The sequence below is a fragment of the Falco biarmicus genome, chromosome 8, assembly GCF_023638135.1.
Source record: "Falco biarmicus isolate bFalBia1 chromosome 8, bFalBia1.pri, whole genome shotgun sequence".
Taxonomy (NCBI): Eukaryota; Metazoa; Chordata; class Aves; order Falconiformes; family Falconidae; genus Falco; species Falco biarmicus.
Genome location: NC_079295.1, coordinates 60,710,219 through 60,732,323, shown reverse-complemented (window position 1 = coordinate 60,732,323; position 22,105 = coordinate 60,710,219). Strand labels below are relative to the sequence as shown.

Here is a 22,105-nt window from a genome sequence, read left to right as displayed (position 1 = left end):
AGTACATTATGTTAAATTGGACAAAGGCCCATTATTCTGGAATAAAAGATTGCCCACTGGAGGGTTCACACTAAAATAAGCATTCCAAGAATATCTTCATCCAGGAACACAAGCAGTGTATTTGCAAGCAGAGACCAAGCAACCCTTAAATATACTATTATCTCGTAAAGGAATTAGTACAATCAAAGATTTAGCACTTAGTAGCTAAAGAAAACACGGCAGCTGGGCCTACTGGTTTATACAAAAGCTCAGGAGTCAGAGGGAAGAGCTGCCTCTTGTGCATATAAGACCCTCGGGGCAGGTGTACACTCTGCAGCATAAAGCCATGAGCTCGCTCTGTACCCTGCGCTATACCACGCAGACATCATGTCTCTCAGTACCCAGGGAGCATAATATACTTTTATTTAAACAGTCAATTACAGAGTGAGCTAGTTTGTCTGGAGTTAGCTGACCATTTGGGCACCATGCCATATTGCGGGGTATGGACAGGACCGGGTGAGCATCCTTAGCATTATGCATAAGTCCACGGTGGACTTGGGCATTATCATCAAGTGGGTCTTGAGCACAAGATAGTGGTGGAGACCACAAATGGGATACGTGCTCCCACTTCCTTCTGGAAGACACCCTCAACACCCAGACACCCTAAACTTGGTAAGACATAGCAAGAGCATCACTAAAAGTTGACAGAAGGACCAGACACAAGACCAGTGTGATTTCTAAGGACTCTCCCCAGCTCAACCTGTAACACTCCAAAGCCTCCACTTCCAAATTACTCCCCAAACCTTGCCTACAAAAAGCTTTATGCCAGCAGCGTGCTCAGCCCAGATGAAAGGATGGTGGACTTTAAGTAGATAAGTCATTTGGGACAGACACCATCTTGATCACACTCTCTGGGTGTCCATTCTCTAGGCCAGCAGAAAATAATCCTTAGCAGACTACGTGCTACTGACACAGAAAGACTATTCATGTTATTCTCTGGAATAATAAGCATCAACCTTACCTCCTCAGGAACATCTCTGAGCTCTCTCCCTGTGAACAGCCAAAGTCAACTCACCAGGATGCCAAACTCTTGACTTTCATTATGGCAAATTATTCACAGCAGAAGTGTCGCTTTAGGACTGTAAAATTCCTTGCCATTATAAATATTTTCATATCATGACTTTCCTTCTCTTATACCTGTGGAGTCTTAGACCACACTGGTTTCTTCATCTTTAGACTATGCATAGCTGTTCCCACACAGAGGACAGTTCTCAACTTACTGGAACACAAAACAAGACTCACAAAACCCTCTCTAGACCTTCAGAAAGAAGCATTAGTATTAATTTCTTACAGCATGTTCCGTGATTTTTCCTATTCCCCCAAACAAATTTCCCTTTCCTACCAGAAGGCCCAATGATGCACACACCACCTTCAGTACATATCAATATATCGATACAAAAGCCAATGCCTTACAGTACATCTCTTTGCCGCTTTAATACCCTGACTTTTCCCTATGGCTGTTTGAACTAAATCCATTCTAAACCTTAACTGTATTTCTGTACCAATGATTTCCAATTCAAGGGCTTTGCATTGCCAATTACACACATGCACGCACATACCTACATGTGCATCTTCTGTTAATACTTTAAGCGATACTTGAATACTTTAACATCCTCTTCAAAGCCTTTTATGATTTTCCTCACAACGCTATTTAGGCTACCAATTAACCCCACTGAAACATCACTGTTAGCTAATGATCTTAAAACAGCGGGCAGAGCCAGGACCACGCAGTCACCTTCTCATATGCCGGTACAAAGTCCTGGCTTGCCTATAACCATGGTTTTTTTCTAACTTACCTAGGGAGGAAAACACTCAGTATTGCTTATTCACAACTCCACTGACCGACATCTGCTTTGGTAGTTCAGGGCAGGAGTGCTGCGCCACGCTACACGAATCATCACTTTTTCTTCAGTGATCCGTTTGGCACGGCCAGTGCTATTAGTTAACACAGATTTTGCACACTAAGAGAATGACTAGGACTGTACAGCAGCAGGACAGCAGACAGGCACGCCACAGCAGCTAGGACACCTCGTGCTTCTGACCTCCTACAACACGCCAGCAGGGAGGAGCACTGCCTTCCATTTCCAGGCCCCATCTCACGCTGGCAGCCACCCTGAGGTGAGGACGTGGGCCGCAGGGTAACCTGTCACAGACAGGATAGGGCTGAAGTCTACGAAGGGCTTAACCCTCCCCACAGCTTGTGCCAAAACAGCTGGGGAAACAGCGTGGAGTCTCCAGCAGGCTCAGTGCCTGGCCCTGTCCATGGGCACACCAGCCCCTTGGGCCAGGGGAGGGTGGCTGGGGGGCTGCCCAGTGGGAAAGGGCCTGGGGGCCAGTGGGCAGCGGCTGAATGTGAGCCCCCAGTGTGCCCAGCAAGGCCAACGGCATCCTGGCTGGTATCAGACATGGTGTGGCCAGCAGGCCCAGGGCAGTGCCCGTCCCCCTGTGCTGGGCACTGGTGGGGCCACACCATGACCCCTGGGGTCAGTGTCGGGCCCCTCACTCCCAGAGGGACGCTGAGGGGCTGGAGCATGTCCAGGGATGGGCAGGGGGCTGGGGGGCGGCGGGGGGAGCTGGGGGTGCTCAGCCTGCAGAAGAGGAGGCTCAGGGGGGACCTTCTGGCTCCCCACAGCTGCCTGACAGGGGGGTGTAGGCAGGGGGGGTCGGTCCCTTCTCCCAGGTGACAAGTGACAGGACAAGAGGAAACTGCCTCAAGTTGTGCCGGGGAGGTTTAGGTTGGAGATTAGGAAAAATTTCTTCACGGAAAGGGTGGTCGAGCACTGGAACAGGCTGCCCAGGGAGGTGGCGGAGTCACCAGCCCTGGAGGTATTTAAAAATACCACGTAGATGTGGCGCTTAGGAACGCGGTTTACTGGTGGGCTTGGCAGTGTTGGGTTAACAGTTGGACTTGATGATCTCAAAGGTCTTTTCCAGCCTAAAATGATTCTATGCTTCTCCAGAACAAGCAGCTATCTGTGTATCTATGGAGTCTTCAGGACCATATTGGTTCTCACCTGTAGATGATACAAGGAAAACAAGAGTAGAAACAGTCCCTTCCACAAGCCCTGGCTGCTGGGTTTTCTTGCTGGTAGCAAGTGTTTGACTTCTCATAGTCTGGGTGTTTTTTAAGTTGAAGTCACCTGCAGTGTCCTGTTTGGGAAAGCATTTTCTAATGCTTTTTTGTGCACTGGGATAAATGCACATTTCTGTGCTCTGGTTAAAAATTCTGTCTTTTCCCTGATCAAAGGAACTGGAACTTCTGTGGTGCATAAACCACTACAGAAATAAAATTACACTTTTCCTATTATGAGCATGAAAAAAAGAAAAAGCAAAACCTTCCTACATAAACATGATAGAACAGACACTGAAGTCGCATACTAAGCGTTTTGCAGTGGTTTGAGAAAGAAATACAAAATTTGAAGTTAATATTCCTCATGGAATGAGATTAAAGATATTATTTTACACCCTACTTGAAACATCATAGTAATTTTCATCTGCACTAATAAAAGTAAATCATAAGCTGATCTTCCATGCATTAAAATTACCGTTTCATGCAACGGTCACAATGTTTGAGACTTATGTGCCCTTTGGAACTTCTGCCACAAACAGAGCTGAATTTAGGGACTGCTGCGTGCAAAAATTTATTATATGAATTCTTTCCAAAGGAGGATATTGTCATGTACAAAACGCAACGTGGGCAGCTAGAGAAAAGCATCCAGTACTGAGTAAAGACTCTAAGCTTTCAGGAGGAAAATATTTAGAACTGAACACTAAAAAAAAGAAAATAAAAATCATATGGCATGACATCAACTGTTGGGTGATCAGCAGAGCCCTGTTTGGAGCACAGTCGTCACCCAGACATATTAATGAATTCACGTGCAGTCCCCTTATCTGCAGCTCAGCCTCTACCTTTGTAGAGCAGAATACAACTGGCTGTTAGACAGAAGTAGTTCAATATTAATTAGCCAAAAGAGCCCCCACTTTGTGCTGCTGCTTGCAGTACAAATCATCTGCCCAAAGGTTTTTGTCAATCCCATCACCTGCTGTTTCATGAACACTGTGCCTAAAGACACCGTGCAATTCATCAACACTTCTAGACCTCCGCTGGGGTGTTCTCATAGCCTGAGTCCAAAGCTGGGAAACTGCAACCACTTTTTCAGCGATTCAAACAGAAAGCACTGGAAAGACAGAAGGTTTAACCTCAAATTTGCATACAGTAACTTATCCTCACAATAGTCCACCCTTCGAAAACTTGCTACGTAAAAATGGAGGATTGAAGCGGGCTGTTGCACGTTGGGAGTTTTTACTCCAAATCCTCCCAGGGAGTCTACAGCAGGCTTGCAAGTGCACGCTTTTCTTCTGCAACCCAGGACAGCAATACATTCAACTGTGCCAAAGCAGAATTGTCAGGCACACAGATTTAAGGAGGTAATACAGTAAGGCTCAGGGAGTAGATACAATCATAAAGAGATGCAGGCAGAAGTTGCTTCTTCCTTGCTCTTTACTATCAATCATCCCTATTGTTGTATGGGATGCAGAAGGCATAGCACAACTTCTTCAGAGGGAAAGGCGGCTGGGGTAACCTTCTCCTCTGCCACCCATGGCATACTCTGATGACTCAAATCCAAACCCAGCTTCCTCTGATCATCCTTGCTCTTCTGGCTAAGAAAAACCCAGCACAAATGGCTGCATTCAGGGGTGTGAGGCACCAGATGTACAAGGGTTTAATCTGCTCTAGCCAACACTGTCAAGTGAAAGTCTAAGTTGCTTAAGAGGTCAAAAATGACCTTTCTCAGATTCTTCTGTGTCTGCATTTCTACTGCTGAGCTCTGCAATAAGTCTCGGTGACATGCAGATTATCTGAAAAGCTCAGTAAAGCCATGGATAGGAAATGCCTAGGTACGGTAGAGATCCAATCTACATAAGCTGTCAAAAAAACTGCTTTCAAGTCTCTGGAAGCCATGCAGAAAAGATCTTCATAGCCATCTGCTTAGTTCCTGTAAGCACTCAGTCCCACAGGTCACACCGGGAAAAAAGTAATCCAGCAAACTGGGAAGCCCCATAACCATCTTTCTAGTAGCACATGGGCTGAAGTCTGCTACCCCAGCGCTGGTGACGCTTGGTCACGCACGTTTCTCTCTCTCCACTGTATGCTTGAAAATGCTCTTTAAGACACAGCTATGTCAAATAGTCTTGTCACCGTCTTCCAAATAACTCACATGAACGTCTTGCATTTTTCAAGTGGCATCGTAAAACACAGGGCTGCACATGCCACAAATACTGACATATTTCAGTAATACAATCCAGTAGCAGCATATGGAGAATATTTATATAGGTCTTTATTGTTTTTTATGAAAGGTAAATGACCCTTTTGAGGAAATGGTGACTTGTGCTGACTGTATCTTTTGTTTTCAGAAAAAAACCACCAACAGGGGGAGGGTCAGAGGCTTTGCAAATCTAACTTCAGGGTAAAAATCCCTTTGCTCCTTTTTTAGGAAAAAAAAAATCTTCACTTCCTAAGGTTTTACTGTCATTCATCCTATAAGTTGGTCTTGCTAAACTAGTTACTTGACACAGTAATTAGTAGAAATAATAAGATACATATAAATACAATCCAGATATTGAGTCTTGAGACACAAATTCCCATGATTTAAAAGTCACCTCATTGATATACTTTCATATCTTAAGGTCAAGTACTTCTAAATGAGGAAACTAGTGATTCTGCTCATCAGTGGAGAACTAACACTGTATTAGCTAGCTGCATGCACTGGTCTGCCACAGCATTCCCAAGCCATGGAAGCAGTAAGATTTCAGATGTCTAATTAAGTCCTTTTACTTGTTGTTTTACTAATTGGGGTGGAGCAGTCTGGTCACAATTTTAGCTGTTGACAAAAGCAATTAAGTAGAATGGGGCATTAATTCCTTCTTGATCTCCTGAAGAAACCAACACATGTTCAAACTCAAGCGAGAGAAACCAGAACTAGCAGGAGCGATGCGATATTAGCACATGAAGTCTGACGAAATAGAAAGCCACAAAACCAGCACTGGCTCCCCACAGTGCCAACAGCGGGGACCACTTCAGCGCTCCCAGCCCAAGCTGGTGAGGCACCAAAACCTCAAGTCTTCGCACCTGTGCTTTGCTTGCTGACAGCAGGAACACCCTTTGAAGGTCATGCCAAGGTGACTCTTAATTACTTTTTTCCCCCCTTACGTTTTCTGGTATTCTGCCTTTGCTTTATAATGTACCAGACTAAAGACTGCTTGCATTTCTTATGATATTCCATATTAGCTCATATCTATGCAAAAAGATCTCTTCCACTGCTAGGAATGAACCCAGCCCTCTTCTATTCTACTAGGAACAAGATTTTCAATATTTCTCAGTACTGTCAGAATGCAGAACATACGCACAGCCTCTTGTGAATCAAACAGTGCTTGTTCACAGCAGGGAAATAAGCCAAGGTCAAAGCTGAAGAGGTTTGGTGTTTGGGGTTTTTTTTATTATTATTATTATTTTTTAAAGCTGGCCTATTGATAAAGGAGGACCTTGGCCTCACTCCCTCCTGTCACAAACCAATGAAGGAAACTGCTGGCTGAGCTGTGCCTTAGACACTTTGCAGGTGTGAAAAGGGAAGAGGCCATCATGTGCAGGACCACTGCTCCATCCCAACCCAGCTCTACTGACCAGGACTTTGGCCCTGAGTTTGGGCAGGGGGTATTTTCCCATGGAATCAACCAGGCAGGTGCTGTGTCCACATTCATGGCTCTGGCACCATGGAAACCAGGAACTGTCTAGATTCACTGGGAAAGAAATTGGGCAAACCCATCCCCCTTCTGAGCTCCAAATTACTATGGAGACTTCAGCCAGAGCCACGTGAAAGACTGAAGTGATGCTCTCCCAAACACCTTTCCCCTGGGAGGATGTTTAAAAGTAAGACCTGCTAAGTTGAAAGTGTCAGTTTTTACTACTTCCCCTACAATTTTTGCTTTGGTTCCCCTCTCCATCCTTCTGGGACACTACTGGCTGGCTTCTGCCTTCAGTCCCGATGCACTTTTCCAAATCAGATCGGTACAAGGTCCCCAGGTCCTCAGGCAGCTTGTGAATCACACCTCAATGGGAATTAAACTGGGTTCCTTACTGTGCTCTTTATTCAGATGCTGGAAGGCCATTTGCGCACTGATGCTCATTGGCTTTCCAAACCTTTGCAACAGAGGGCTAAGATTAGTCTTCAAGCTCCAGAGGAAGGTCTGCACCGAGGGAGAGTTTCTGCAGTTACCATGATGAAAAATGAGGAGCAGATCTCTCTTTCCCTTTGCAGCTGAAAGGCATCTGCTCCCCACTTCACCAAGCACCCCAGCGCACTGATGGGACAGGTCAGCACTCTCTCTTTCCTGTCTGCCTTCGGGAGGCCGGTGCAAGGAACAGTGCCAGATTTATGTGGTATTTGTTTGCCCTCCCGAGGAAGGGCAAAGGCACAGCATAGCCCAAAGGAAGAGCAATACACGACTCAAGGGACCAGTCTGGCTTTTAAGGTGCCAGCACTTAACTCTTGTGCTCTGCTACATCACACAGCAGCCTCTGAACAAGTCCCATAATCTCACTGTCCCTCTGTTTCCGTCTATCAAAAGTGGGTAACAGCCTGTCTCTTAACACGGAAGGACGCCTTGACAAATGCACTAATTATCACCAGACACCCCACCCAAGCAAGCAAGAAAATAAAGGCCATTTATTTGCCTAAAACTCTTCCAGTTATAAAACCACTACCAGGAAACTCTACAAACCAAGACTCTGGAACCCCATTTAATTAAATCAATGAGAATTATATCATTAATTTATAAGAAAGCTCAAACCTAACAGGAAATTGTTTATACTGACCAGCATACAAAATCCTTTCATCGAGCCGCTCGGCGGTACCTCCGCTATCAAACAGCCTTTGCAGCCCAGCTGCACCTCCGCTGCTCCATTTGTCATCTCAATGCACCATTTGTTCCTCAGAACACCGATCATCTTACACAAAGCAGTTGTCATGCGTCTTCCTAGTCCCTACCATCCCAAGCACTTTACACATTCCTCTCCACATGTGCTCATAAAAATCACTTGCCATAAGAGTTTTTAAATGGGACTTGTCAAAACATCAAGATAGAAGGTGTGCAAGACAGAACCTCAGATTTCTTGTGCTACATGCTGAAACACTCATACACACAGCCTTATACAATAGGCTTTTCTTTCCACAAACATACCACTGAGATATTTGGACATGGCTTGTAAAGGAGAAGAATCATGCTAGGAGGGGAGGCAAGAGAGAGAGACAACAATCTTAAAAGGGAACTTCATGCATGTAAAAGCCTACAAAAAGTAAAACCTGGCTATCCGTAACAGAAACGATTAGGAAGTGATTTAAAGGAGTTTCGAAATACTGTTTCAGCGGTTGGTTGAACACCTCCTTTAGAACACAAACATTTGGCAGGCTATTTATAGGCCAAGGGGAAAAGCTCCTATTTCCCCTACCCAAGCACAGCAGGCCACAGTCTATTCTCAGTAAAGAACATAAATTTTGAACAATTCCAATAGACATGAACAAGTCACTGGATTTATCTCAATTTAACAGATTTCAGAAAACTTAAAGAAGTGATACTAGAGACAAGCCCTCTCAAAGACACTCAAACGTCTACTAGACCTACTATCGCGTAGATAGCAATTGCTGATTTATTGACCGCAAAACGCTGTGGATCAAGCCTTAGTATTTGCTAATATCTCTGCTGAAATTGGCCTTTAATGGTCCAATCCAACTCCCATTAATGAGAAAGGAAAACCACCTCTCTTCTTTAGTGGAGTTGAATGAAGTTGTAGCAGTTAGCATCTGATCAGTAAAAATAAAACATTTGGATCAATTAGTCTTACTGGCTGCATTTTCTCTGATATGTAAACTTCAAATCTAGAGACACAACAGAGAAATTACACTGCTGTTTCCACATTAAAAAAACCAAACAAATGGTGTTGAGAAGTGGAAATCTACCTCTAATGCACTTGGGCACTTGGGCGTAATTCAGAAGTAACCCTGGCGAAGCCAGGGCAGCTCCAGGAACATAAATACGAAGTGACAGGGAAATCCAGCCTACTATTCACATCACATATTTCATGGTTCTTTCTATTTCACAGTAATACACCAAGTTAAGCTGCTTATTAGATGGGCACATTCTCCGAACTGCAGCCAGACTTGTATTTTATGTTGGGCTTGCCATCAGTACTGACTGCCCTTTAATCATAATTCTGCTGTCATTTGTGGTTCCGCTTGGGAAGATGCTTGCTTTAATTCACAAACTGGGTAGCTGTTAGCACTGCTATGCCCCAGAAGAAAGAGGTATATGGGTAATGCCACAAGAGGGACTTAATCGTAACCATCCCTATTTATACAAACCTCTTGCACATTTCCTTAATCTTATCTATACCCTCAAATACTTCTGTTGGCCTACATGACGCTGTGGCACATGCTTCCCAGCCCCACAATCCACCAGTCTGCAAATAATGACATTCCTGAAATGACATAATAACAGCTAACAACCGTGCCATAAAGAACAAAAAGATGTTGCACATCTTTCATGGAATGAAAAAAAGATGACATTTTTATTGGCAGAATCACTAATGGACACATGGTTCTCACGTGATTTATATTTATTTTTAAGAAATGCCTAGTATCAGATAATGAAGTTTCCTAGAAAACAAAAACAAACCCCAAACCAGCAATTTCAAAATGCACACTGCAGTCTGGCAGCTTATGAATGAAATGCTCCGTAGGTGTTTATGTACATTTATAATTTACTACAACACATTAAGAAATAAGACAACTGCAAACAACAAGCTGATGCTCTCCCAGCTGTGTACACTATGCAATATCTCCTACCAAGGCTTAGCCAGCCTCACAGCCAACTTCTCACTTGGGAGGCAGACAGAAGGATTCAAATCTCCATCAACCAAGTAACAAACAGCAGCGACTTTGCCTTTACAGAGTTTGTATTGCTGGTGTTTTAAAGCAATACACACTGTACAGCTGAAATGCTGTTTAACATATGCACAGTCCAGGAACAAAAGCACAAATCCTGTCCCTGACGCACAGCATCAGCACACAAGGCCTGTACTGGCAGCCTCCACAGGCCGCAAGGAACAGAAATCTCTCCTCCAGGTCTAGGGACAGCAGCAGCCGTGAGAGAGGCTGCTAACTTTGTCCTCCAGCAGTGCTCGGAGATGAGGAGCACTAATTGCACCTCTCCATTGAGTAGGACAGAAAATGCCAAGGGACACCGCTCCTTAGCGGGGACAAGTACCATGGCTTATTGCCTGGTTCTCACCTCTCATGTTGTGTGCACAAGGCACAAGTGGTTCACCTCCAGGTCCTGAAAGAGAAGGGTCACATCTCACCTTGCTTTCATCCTGCATCCCAAACTTGTATAAAATCACTGCTAATCTCACACAGAGGCAAGCATCCATATCTGACAGCTCACGCAGGACCAAAGAGCCAAGAAATTGACATGGCAGCAAGAAAAGAGCTAAATAGCTAAGAGCCTGTAGCCTATGCCCAGGCTCACATACTGTCCTCCACTGACTTCTGAAGAACGGCTCACATGCTTCAAATTATTCAACTATTTAAAATATCTGCAAGATTACAGGTTTAATATACACTTCAATTTGTCGTAACAATGGATTTTAAAGAAAGAAAAGTAAAGAGACTTCTAGCCCTGATCTTCCAAACCTTGCTTGCTTCCTGACTTGTGTTGGATGTGATTGATGCAGTAACCATTACTAAAATGACAAACACTTAAACCAATATAATAAACAATAAACACAATATACAAATAAATAAACACAATATATGAATAAACAAAAAGACAAACCACGAAACAACCACCCCAAACAAAAACAAAACAACTTCAGCAACAGAGCTACTTGATTCTGTCAGGTCAGGACTCTGATCATGTGCCATGACCCAAAATGATAAATCAATAAGCCAAATTAACTCCTTCACTTGTCATTCACTTTTTTTTCCCCTCTCCCCTCCTTCTGCCAATAGGTATTGTACCTGCACCTCTGAGAAAAGCACAGAGGACCCCACTGTATCTGTGACCAGGTGACAGTGGGGGTGATGTTAGAGACTCACAAACACCTCCAACTATTAAAACCACTGGATTTGCAGCAGCTCCAGCTGTCAGATTACAGGAAGGGAACCGGAACAAGCTGTTACTGAAGTAAAATGCACACCCAGTCTCTAAGTGGGAAGTCAACACAGATTTTAAGATTTAATTCCCAAACCCAAGGGATGCTGCTTTCTGAAAGATGTGGAAGCCAGAACCACGGACACTGGGACTGCAGGGTGAGTCCCTTGTGGACCACGGCACCAAACTCAGCCAGGTACATGCTTAGTTTTAAGCATGCTCCTAGCTCAGGAAGAGATCTCTAGATGCAGTTTTAAGCATATAACTAATCCTATGGAACTTGGTGAGACATAGGCTTTTCTTTACATCCTCACCAGGAGTAGACTCAATAATACAAGCGTGCACAGAAGTGCCTCACTGATTCAGGTCTCATGCAGTGACTGGGCCACAGGATAATTTATACAACATTTTCACATGCTCTTGATCTTTCAGACTGAATTTCTCTATTGGATCCACTGTTTGTGGTTGCACCTGTAACCCCCGTGAATTGTTTCATACTGTATCATCCTAATGGCCAAAGCACTAGTGACCCACGGAACTGTAACCCCAAACCCCTTCCTGTGCATGTGGGTAAGGAAGCTCTGCTGAATTTCAGTTCCATGAACAAGACGACAGATTTGAACGAAGTGATGGAAAAAACTTGAAAATCTCAACAGCCATCTATGTTCTCTGCAGACCCACTGAGTACACATAGCATCTTGCCTGTGTACAGCTAAAGTCCCCTGGCAGCTACCCAGGGATGGCCACTGAGCAGTGGTGCTTCCTCTCCAGTCTGCAGGGCAGAGCAAGGGACCACGTGAAGATGTTCCTAAAGTCTGTTCTTGCCCAACTTCTGCATCCCCGCATGACCCTCATTCCCATACCCTCTTCTGAGGTCCAGCCCTGCAGAATGGTGCTGGCAAGAGGCCTGAAGCTATGTGGAACACTGCAGCTTTCTATCTGCTTTAATTTGTGGAAGAAACATGGAACATGAGCTCCAGTCCCAGATGACCAGGCTGTACATGGTGTATGATGTTTATACACGTGCATTGGAACAGACTATACGTACACATTCAAAATTACTGTAATCAGGAAATGAGCCATGAAATGTGTAAGCGACGGCACATTAATAATCTGTTTTATAGCTTAAATTAGAATCTTTGGAATTTCACAGCCGGAGATTTTTAAATAGGTCAAAAATGTGGTAATCACACTTAATGATCACACTGTGATATGCACTGCATCAGAGTTAGGAGCGAGGAAACCTGAGCAGAATGCATATGAGCTACTGGCACATCCAAAAAAAGCATTTAATGAACCTCAAGAACAAACACATAGCCCAGGTCAGAAGGTCTTTTTTGCTTTTGGTCCTGCTCTTCAGAAACGAGCTGCGAGATTCCATATGATCACAGCGATCAAGTGCTGCGCCTCCATATCTTCTGTTTAGTTAGCACTACAGATCAGGAAAGGATACGACTGCTTACAAGTAGTGAGCATTTAGTAGTGAAGAGTAAGCCTTCCCCAACTGAGGAACGTGGCTTATTATTGCACTTGCCCATGCACACTTCAGCCCAAGTAGGCACAGTTAAAACACACTCCTGGGTATCAGCATTTTGATTTCGTTAAAAAAGAAAAGATCAAGAATCAACAGATCAATCACAGTAACTTTCTAGGCTCCAAACCTGGGAAACCCTTGACAATTTTTCTAAGTTAGACACATGCTTATGTTCTCTTTACTTGACTTTAGGTACAATAAATCTGATGGAAGAATTGTGGAAAGAATGAGAATTTCAGCAAAGTAAGACAGTCGCTGCTAATTAATCCTGTCCTGTCAAGCTGCTGAGGCATAACCAAAAAGGTAAACCAAGAAAAAAAATGAACTAGCTATATTCTGTGAAAACAAAGTCAATGTTTGTCTACTGTGAAAGTACAAAGTCAGCAGGGGAGACTGCTTGGAAGCTTATAAGAAAGCAGGAGAGAAATGTTTTTTTGGTTTCTTTTTTCCTCCAGTCAAACTTGGCTTCTTCTAAAAAACAAAGCAAAGCAGAAGATGAAAGGCCTTCTTTTCTGAAGCCAAAGATGAAGAATACAAAGAATATTAATGACTAACAACTCTGTAAATGCCACGAGCTCAGCTGTAGTAGGGACAAAAAGGAAGAACAGCACTGCTATGAACTAATGAAGTTTCTGATCTAGCGAGCAGTGATGAAGGCTGATTGGGTCACATGTGGACGGGAATGTTAGTTCAGAGAACACAGGTTCCCTACAGAGGATAAAAAGAAAGAGGGAAAGATGCCATTACATACACGGAAAAGCTAAGGATGGCTGTGGCTCATTCACAAAGCACGTAAAGGTAGTAAATCCTCAATTAGGGCTTGTATGTCCCTCACGCACGTTTATACGTGCGGGTACAGCAGATAGCTATCCTGCTGGAAGCTCAAGGATTGTTGCAAATTTGTCACTTGTCCTATATTACAAGACATTGGATTTTGACGAATCACATTTCTTAAAGGAAAACTTCAAAACATGTGGAAGCTTGCGTTTGCCACTGTTACTGGATCTAGTGAGAGCCTGCTTGGCCACCACAGCTTCAAGACCCCAGCATCCCACAGCGGTCTGGGAGGATGTTGCTACCCAAGGGCTGAGCAGCGAGGATGGCAGATGCCCACCTCTCACCTCCACGCTGCCCTGCCCGAGCGCAGCCGGGCAAGAGCAGTGCAAAGCACATTCCCTCATGTTTGAAGTTTGCCCGTTCTCTTTTGAGAAATTCTTCTAATTTAAGGAAATGAAGCATAATAAAACCAGGAAGAAAAAGAAAACAACCAAAACCGAAAATGAAGTACAACCAGCTTGGAGCCAAAAGTGACACAACACAAACCTCAGATTTGGAAACAGATTCATCTGCCAGACCTAGTGTGTGCATATTTATATGCATGGATTCAGGCTCTCTGCTCTGTAAAGTCAATCCGAGTATTTTTAAATCGGCAAAAGAAATCAAGAATCACTGCACTTACAGGAGGAGAAGATGGAAAAATCCCCCTTCCTCTTAAGCTCCAACCATTCAGGTTACCGGAGTCTTGACACAACAGCTCTCCAGCAAGACTGAGAGTCAGGACAGATACAAAATTTTCTCAGATTCTTTCCCTTAAGAGGCTACCGCTTATTTCTGCGGACAGACTGTATTTTGGATTGGAGTCTGAGCCAGTAGACTGTATGAGAAGCCTCTGTGTTGGGATGGAAATCTGGGGAGCGTTCTGATCCTGTGAAAGATGGCAATGTTTAATCAAGTACTGCCAGAGAGCTGTGCTGCTGCCCCTGCCTTACAGCGCTGGGAATTAAAAGCCTAAAGTTCAACGCCCAGCTTTGTCCATAACCTGCAGTGGTCTCAGCAGATCACCAAACTCTCGCAGCATCTTCTTCTGAAAAATGGGGATAACAACAAGTCTCAGCAGCATCACAAAGGTTTGTTAATGCTTGTAAGCGCTTTGTAGATAAGGAACATCAAGACAGCAGTTAGCAGAGGGATTTGGGGCACAGATAGACATAAATACAAAGTACTCATATCACATACTCTTTTTAGACAAGCATAGCAGCAGATCAGCTCCTTGCGTTTAGTGGTTGTGGGCTCCATCCTCTCAACATACTGAGCATTCTGCCTTTGATCTAAAAAATTAGTCTGGGGAGAATATTCACATGTTTAATGTTAATCATATGCTTAAATCCTCTGAATCTATAAAGAGGGTAAAAGAGAAAAGTGCTCCCCAGCTCCAAACCAAACACAAATTCCCAGAAATTATATTTAGGACATGAGCAAACATTTGACCAGCAAAGGAAAGGCCTTTGCTGCACACCTGCTAAGCTTCTGCATCTCTGAAGAAACCTGCAGGTGGGAAAAAGCATCCCGAGTGAGTTTGCTTAGATAAAACATTTCTAACTTAACCAATGTGATGCTACCAGAAAGCTGCACTCCAGAGCGTGTGAACTACTATTCTACAGGCAGAGCAGTCTCTCAGCAAGGAAATAAGAAAAAAAAGAATAAATGAAGTTTACTAGGGAACTCACGACACAGATTTAAACAGATTAAATCTACTACTATTACTTCATTTATTAGCTGTCTACTGTGAGAGAACAGGTCTTCCTCAGAGGACAGGCACTGTCACCCAGTTCCCACAAGCACCATGTGCCATCAGCAGCAGCCAGAACACATTTTCTCCGAACTGATATACAGAAAGCAACAGTACCCAGCAAAAGGCATTGGATCCCCCTTGTTCATTTTAATTACACCTGCTCTCTCTCATCTCTGCTATCTGAAACATGTAACTCAATTTACATCCTGCTAAACCCCTGGGCCTAACTAATGGCTCGGGGCTACAAGTTTCTAAGGTAGCTGACCAGAGCATCTAGAAGTCTCTGCTCTTAGATCTACCCCACCTGGACTCATTTCGTGCAGGTGCCTCAAGTGAGTGGAGAGAGGACACAGCACTCTGCATGGGTGCACTCAGCACAGCAAGAGCAGGTACCTGCAGCTTTAGGGTGCACTGAGCTCCACATGGTCACAGACACACCCCTACAGAGCAGAGGCTTCAAGCTACATCCTTGGCTGCAGCATGGACACATCCCTGACCAAATCAACAAATAACTGACTCCCAGAGATGATTTTCAAAACTCTGTTGAACAAGCATGTATAGCATGACAAGCCTCAGGCAATTAAAGGACCAGTATCCAGAGCTTCATGCCTTTAGCAGATCTGTAAACATTATCCAGCACCCGCACAGCAACATCACGCTTCGCCAGTGATGTGAAAAGGACAAATCACTCTCTCGCCAGCACAAATCGCCCAAGATGCTAAATAAGGCTGCTAATTATTTCTATGGATTTTTAAGGAATCCTTTTAAGATTATTGTCCCCAAATTTGATTAAATAACACTTTAGATCTTTTCAGCTGAACATCATTAGGTGACGTTGACTTAACGGTATAATAGAAATACTTTCTCCTCAACTTTTTGAGAAGTGTGCTGTATTTTAACAGTGCACACAACTTTTAAATTCGTTAACCAGAGGGAGCTGGATCAGTCACACCTTATGAAGGGTTAACAAGGTAATTATGTTCCTTGGTTAGCTAAATTAGAGCTATACAACATGCTGTGCCTCCGAGGAGGCAGAAGTATATTCCTAACTTCACCTGCCATAAACCAAGAACTACAAGGGATGGAATTATGCTGCCGGGGGAGGCTGTAAGGAGTCCAAGAGAAGTTAACGCAGCAGTAGAAGTGCTGGTTCTGTTTCTCCACCTCCTTTGCAAGACGCTTTGCTGTCCCAAGGTTTGCAGGTACTACAGAACACCACAAAGTTCCCTGGTATTTACAGCTCATTAGCATGGGCTGGCAGACCCCACCACTGGGGGGGACCGAGTACCCCAGAAGACACCACCCACCTCTCTCACCATCTTCCTGGAGGAAGAAGCACAGTCTCTCATGACGGGGTAAGCTACCTGGCATAAATCAAAGCCTGTGCAGTCTCACAGCAACTCTGACAATAAGCTAAGACTTCTTAGACATCTCTGGTGCCTTCACTTTGTTTGGTGCCTCCTCTAGTATCACCCAGGAGGACAGCTCTAACAGACTTCATTGCCAGGCACATTCCCCTGGCTAAAGCCTTGATTCCTCCTTTGCTTGTAACCACTTCTTTGTCATAATCTATAAAAAGCTGAAGGGTAATAAATGAATTCACTCCCCATCCTCACCCCGTTACCCAGTCATCCTTACCCATCCTACACAGGCAGTCCACTCCTCCTCCTGTCCCTAACAAAGTGAGATTTAAAGAATCTTGGAAAGCAGAGCACCAGCAAGGTGCATCTTTCAGTGCCAAGGAGGGCAGAGACACCTCCAGGCAGGAGGTGCCATTGGCTGCACCACAAAGCACAGCTATCCCACAGCACGAGGCGAGGGCTGCTGGAACACACCTTTTGTGCTATATTGTCTTGAGAGCAATAATTAAATTCCAGTTTAATTTCCTTCTGATCTACAGCTCTAACTCCTGAATGACTTCCATTAAGTCAATTACCAATATGGTGTCACTCTGGATTTTTGCCATAAAAACAGAGCCCATGAAGATACTAAAACAATGATTATCTTTTTATCTACGAAATACCTGCCCAGGAAATCTCTTCTGCGGAATATAAGTGTCAGCATTTTAGGTTTCAGTAATGACACAAGATGTGCCACCACTACCACCCTGCTCCGAAAATGCAGGGGCAGGGAATTGTATGAAAGGACCATCAACTCTAGAAAATACAATCTGAGCACCAATGGTTCTGCCTCTGTGCTTCTCTATTCCCCCTCATCTCCGAGTGTTTCATACTGTGCCAGAGCATCGCTGAGGGACCAGTGCGCAGTCTGGGCCCCCACACAAGCCATGAAAATACCCCAAGCTATACAGTGTCACCCAGGAATACCCTGGGTATTAAAGCCATCACTGACAGCCAGGGTCTGTGCAGCTGCTCCCGTGCCCTGTTAATTAGGTACTATGGACACGCTCATGCTGTAAGCGCATCTTTGACATAACATAGCATGACAATTTCTTCAGAGTCACCGAAATGCAGAGCATACAAATAAACCTGAATGCTGAAACCATTTCATTGTTCATAAGAATATGCACATTGCACCTGTTACGACCAAGGGCACTGGCTGTGCCTTGGAGCTGATTATTCCAGCCTCTAACAAGCCTGTTTTAGAGGACTGTTGGAATTCCAGGAGTAAATAAATCACAACAAGATTATTTCACAAACATAAATCATGACCTAATATAAAGAGAAAGGTCTTTAAACCCAAGGTAAAGAAAACAGTCCTCAAACTGACGTTTTCCCCTGAGCTTCTCACAACTGCCGAGCCAGTTTAAATGAAATTTAGCTGAAAGAAAATAACTCCGAGATGGATATGAAGTCCTACCCTGGAACAAATGTTCGGGAGTCCCACTGCAAGCCCCCCCTGCCCAGGACGCCACCGGAGCGGCGGGCAGGGCGCTCGCCGCCAGGAGCCGGGAGCGCTCTCCCCAAGCCCATCCCGGCAGGAGGGACCGGCCCGCCGGGGTGACGCTCCCGCCGCCGCCGCGGGGAGCCGGGGCCGCGCCGCAGGGAGCAGGTGGCCCCGCCGGCCGGTCCCCGCCGCCGCCAGCCGGGCCCCGCCGCCAGCACGCGTGGGGCGCGGGGGTTGCGGCGGGGGGAGCGCGGGAGAGGGAGGCAGCATCCTCCCGGCTGCGGCAGCGCGGTGCGGTGCGGGCTACCGGCGGGCAGGGTGCTGGGGGAGGGGACGGCACCGGGACCGGCCGCGGCGGGACTCACCGAGCTACGCGCGCCTGCTGCCCCCGCTGCCGTCCATGGGGGCGGCGGGGGGACGGGAGCCCGCTGCGGGCGAGAGCCGCCCCACGATCCGCCGCATCTGCCCGCCGCCGCCGCGGTGGAGGAGGAGGAGGAGGAGGAAGAGCGGAGCGCGCCGCACCGCCCCGGAGCCCCGGCGCAGCCCGGCCGCAGAGCGCCGCCTGCCCGCCGCGCCCGGGATGGGACCGGCTGCGGCGGGAGGGGCGGCCCGGCCGCGGGGGCAGGTGCAGCCGCCCGGGGCGGGGGCGCGGGGGGGCGGCGCGGAGCCGGGCGCGGCCCCGGGGCGGTGCAGCTGCGGGAGCGGGGCCGGCTGTGCCCGGGGCGGTGGCGCCGGCGGCCGCGCACGGTGGCGGGGGGCGAGGAGCGGCTGGGAGCGCCTGTGCATAACGTGGCCGGGCGTGAGTCCGCCCCGCGAGGGCTTTTAATGAAGTACAGATGTTCCCTAATATAATTATATCGTCTTCTTCCTGATAATTGGCTTTGGCAGCCGTGCTGATCGAAATCCCCCGGCGCGGCTGCCGTGCGCCCCCCCCGCTCGCTCCGCGGCAGCGCGCAGCCCCGGCCGCCCCCCGCGCTCACGGACCTGAGGGTTCAGTGGAAGCGTCTGGCTCGCAGCAGGTTAAAATAAGGGGCAACGTTTATTTACTTATTTCTTAAAGTGCATGTCCTTAGAAAGCAAAGCGACTTGGTCTCCCTGGGAAGGGAGGAGTAAATATCCTCCTTACGCAAATGAGAGGTTATTGCAGGTGTTGGGGAAGGGCCATCTTACCGAGCAGGAGCGTGGCACTGCTTTAGGGTGGCAACAGAGGATGCTCTGGCTGGCTGAGCGGGAGCAGCATCCCCCCTCCGCTGCTCCCTTGCTGTACCTGTGCTCTGGAGGGGCCAGGTGAGCTGCAGCTGGTTCAGACGCTCCTGTTCTCCCCGGCTCAGTTCATCTGTAGGGAAATTGCCAATGAGGACATGCCAATACAAGCCAGATGCGTGGGCGTTTTATGCACGTATGTGGGGAAAACGGATCAAGCCCACAAATTCATCTTCCAGAGGACAAGCAGCCAACACAAGGTAATGATTTCTAGTTGCTACAGGCCCCAGACCAGACTTCTTTCACCCTATGACTCAAAGCTGAAACGTGGCCATGCCACACTTGCCGACACTGGGACATGATGAGGAGAGTAAACACTTCAGATAAGCAGGATTAGGGAATTCTCCTAGTCCAGGGTTGTGGAGGGGAGCAGCAGACAGCCTGCACATCTGTACCTCTCTCCATACATCAGCCTGGGTGGTGTCTAAGGAGTTGGGCATTCCTGCATGTTAATACAAAATCAACATAACCTAGAAAAACATGGCTTGAACCAGAGGACAGGCAGCCTGATAGACTGACTCTGCAATTTCCATCTTAAGGTCTTTTCCCTAAATGTTAACCTTTTTATTTTAAAGTCCCATCATAATTACAGGCTCTCACTCAGACTTCCCAGTCTTCCTCTAAAACCAACATAGAAATAACTTCAGAGAATTACCTAGTTTAGTTTTCCCTCAAGGACAGATGCAGGAAAACATTCACCCAAAATGAAGTCCTCCAGCTTGCAAGCTCTCGAGTAAAGATACAAGTAGACTCACACACTTACCTTATTAGCAACATCCTTGTTTTTCTTATGCTTTATGGACCTTTCAGCAGGAGTCTTCTTCCCCCAGTTGTAGAGATCAATAGTTTTCAGCTGTCTCCCCTTGACTCAGTTTTTCTACCATCTTTCCAGGTGTTAAGCTGATTAAGTTTGTGATTTTCAAGGATCAGCTTTCTCAAAAGAGGAGGAATAGTATGCTTAGTCCTCTCTGACCTCTGTTATGTTTCCCATCCTCCACCAGTTGTTAAAGGTAGATGGTTCAGAGCTGGCTTCAACTTGTTCCTTAGATATTCCAGGGTAATCTTCTCAGGCTTTGCCCATTTCAGCGTACCTTTTGTTTCTGTGCCCCTCTGCAAGTAGATATGTGTTGTTTCCTGAAGCTGTTCTCCTAGAGGTAGAAAACAAAAAAGCTAACTGCAGAATTCAACCAATAACAGGACAATCATTGATTTTGTTCTTTATTTCATTCCATTTTAAGCATAAACTCTTTCTTAAAAGAAACAAGGTAATATAACTGTTTGATCCTGAGCAAATAAGAACAATGCCTTTTTTCCCCTGGTACAAGGCACCTGTCCAACATTTTATTAACTTTGCTAATTGCATTAAGCATCCTGCAGTGCTGAACAGTCCTCAGCTGCTAATTCCCAGATCACTATAGTTTAGTTGACTGTTAAATGAGAAAAATTCATAGCAGAAAAAAAAAAGACATTTTAGACCCACAGTAGCAACCAAATGATCATACAGTTCTGAATTCTGATCACTCCTGCCAGTGCTCATATTTTATGAACTACTGGAAGATGATGTTAGGACTCATATAATAAATATGACATGCTTCTGAGCTATATGGATACAAGTGAGATTGATTGATAGATCTTACATGTTCAGACATTTATACAAACAAGAAAAATTAGGTTTCCATATGTGAATATTTTATGCAGATTTTTATGCAGATAATTTGTATCTGCTCTTTCATTTTGTTACCTGTAGTATTACATGTGAACTAATAGTAATCTGAATTTACATACACAAATTACTGGAAGGTCTGGATCTGGCACATTGGGGAGTAATTTCTGGCTGGAAACATTAGCAGTGTGCTAACTATTTAGACAATTATATGAAATGAAATAAGCAGTTGTCAAAGGAAAAATGCATTGTTATGAAAACTGGAATTGGTATAGTCTCAAATAAAAATGTAGTCTGTGAAAAAGAGTTAATCAGAAATTCTTTCCTGCCACTCTCCTGTCTTGCTGCTTTTCTTTTTCTTTCGTTCTTTTCCTGGGGTGAAATTCTGCCACCCAGAAGCAGAGAGCTGGGGCGGCAGATGCAGCTGTACCATGCTGCAGATGTGGGAAAGCAGTAAATCACCACCCAAAGCAGAGGGTTGGCAGGTTCCCTGCAATCTGGGCTCGTGGCTCTGCCTGCAGGGATCAAACACACATGTGCCAGAGGAGGATGAGTGTGTGCCACACACAAGGACTGATGGTACATGCATGGTAGGTTTGACATGGGAAATGCGGGACTTCATAGTTTTGGTCCTTACAGTAGTCAAGACCTAAATTCTACTCAAGAAGTAACAGGAGAAAAAGTAAGGTTAGAGGGGACGTATGGAAGAAGCTGCAACTGTCCTGCAGCCACTGTCAGGCAGTGGTTTCCAGATGACGTGTCCACATTTTCCATTTTTAAGAAGAACAAGGGCCTTTTGACCGTGGTTTTGTGAAAGGAATATTATTTCTGCCTTTTCATATTTTATCACCAGGGAACCCATTCTATAGCCAACCAGAAGAAAACTATATGGAAGGATGCAGGGGCGGAGAAAAAAAAAAGAAGAAGAAAGAAAAAAGAAAAAGGCCAGTTTAGCTATTGCTAATCGTATTAATTTATATAT

The 22,105-nt window shown here is 45.5% G+C and overlaps 1 protein-coding gene across 1 annotated transcript in view; it reads right to left on the bottom strand.

Moving 5' to 3' along the window:
• Positions 1–18,748, bottom strand: part of RASGEF1C (RasGEF domain family member 1C) — an 80,800-nt gene extending 62,052 nt beyond the window's left edge. The window contains exon 1 of the mRNA XM_056349789.1: positions 18,563–18,748. The gene's annotated coding sequence lies outside the window, so the exon portion shown is untranslated. The remainder of the gene's footprint in view (positions 1–18,562) is intronic.
• Positions 18,749–22,105: the final 3,357 nt, after the last annotated feature.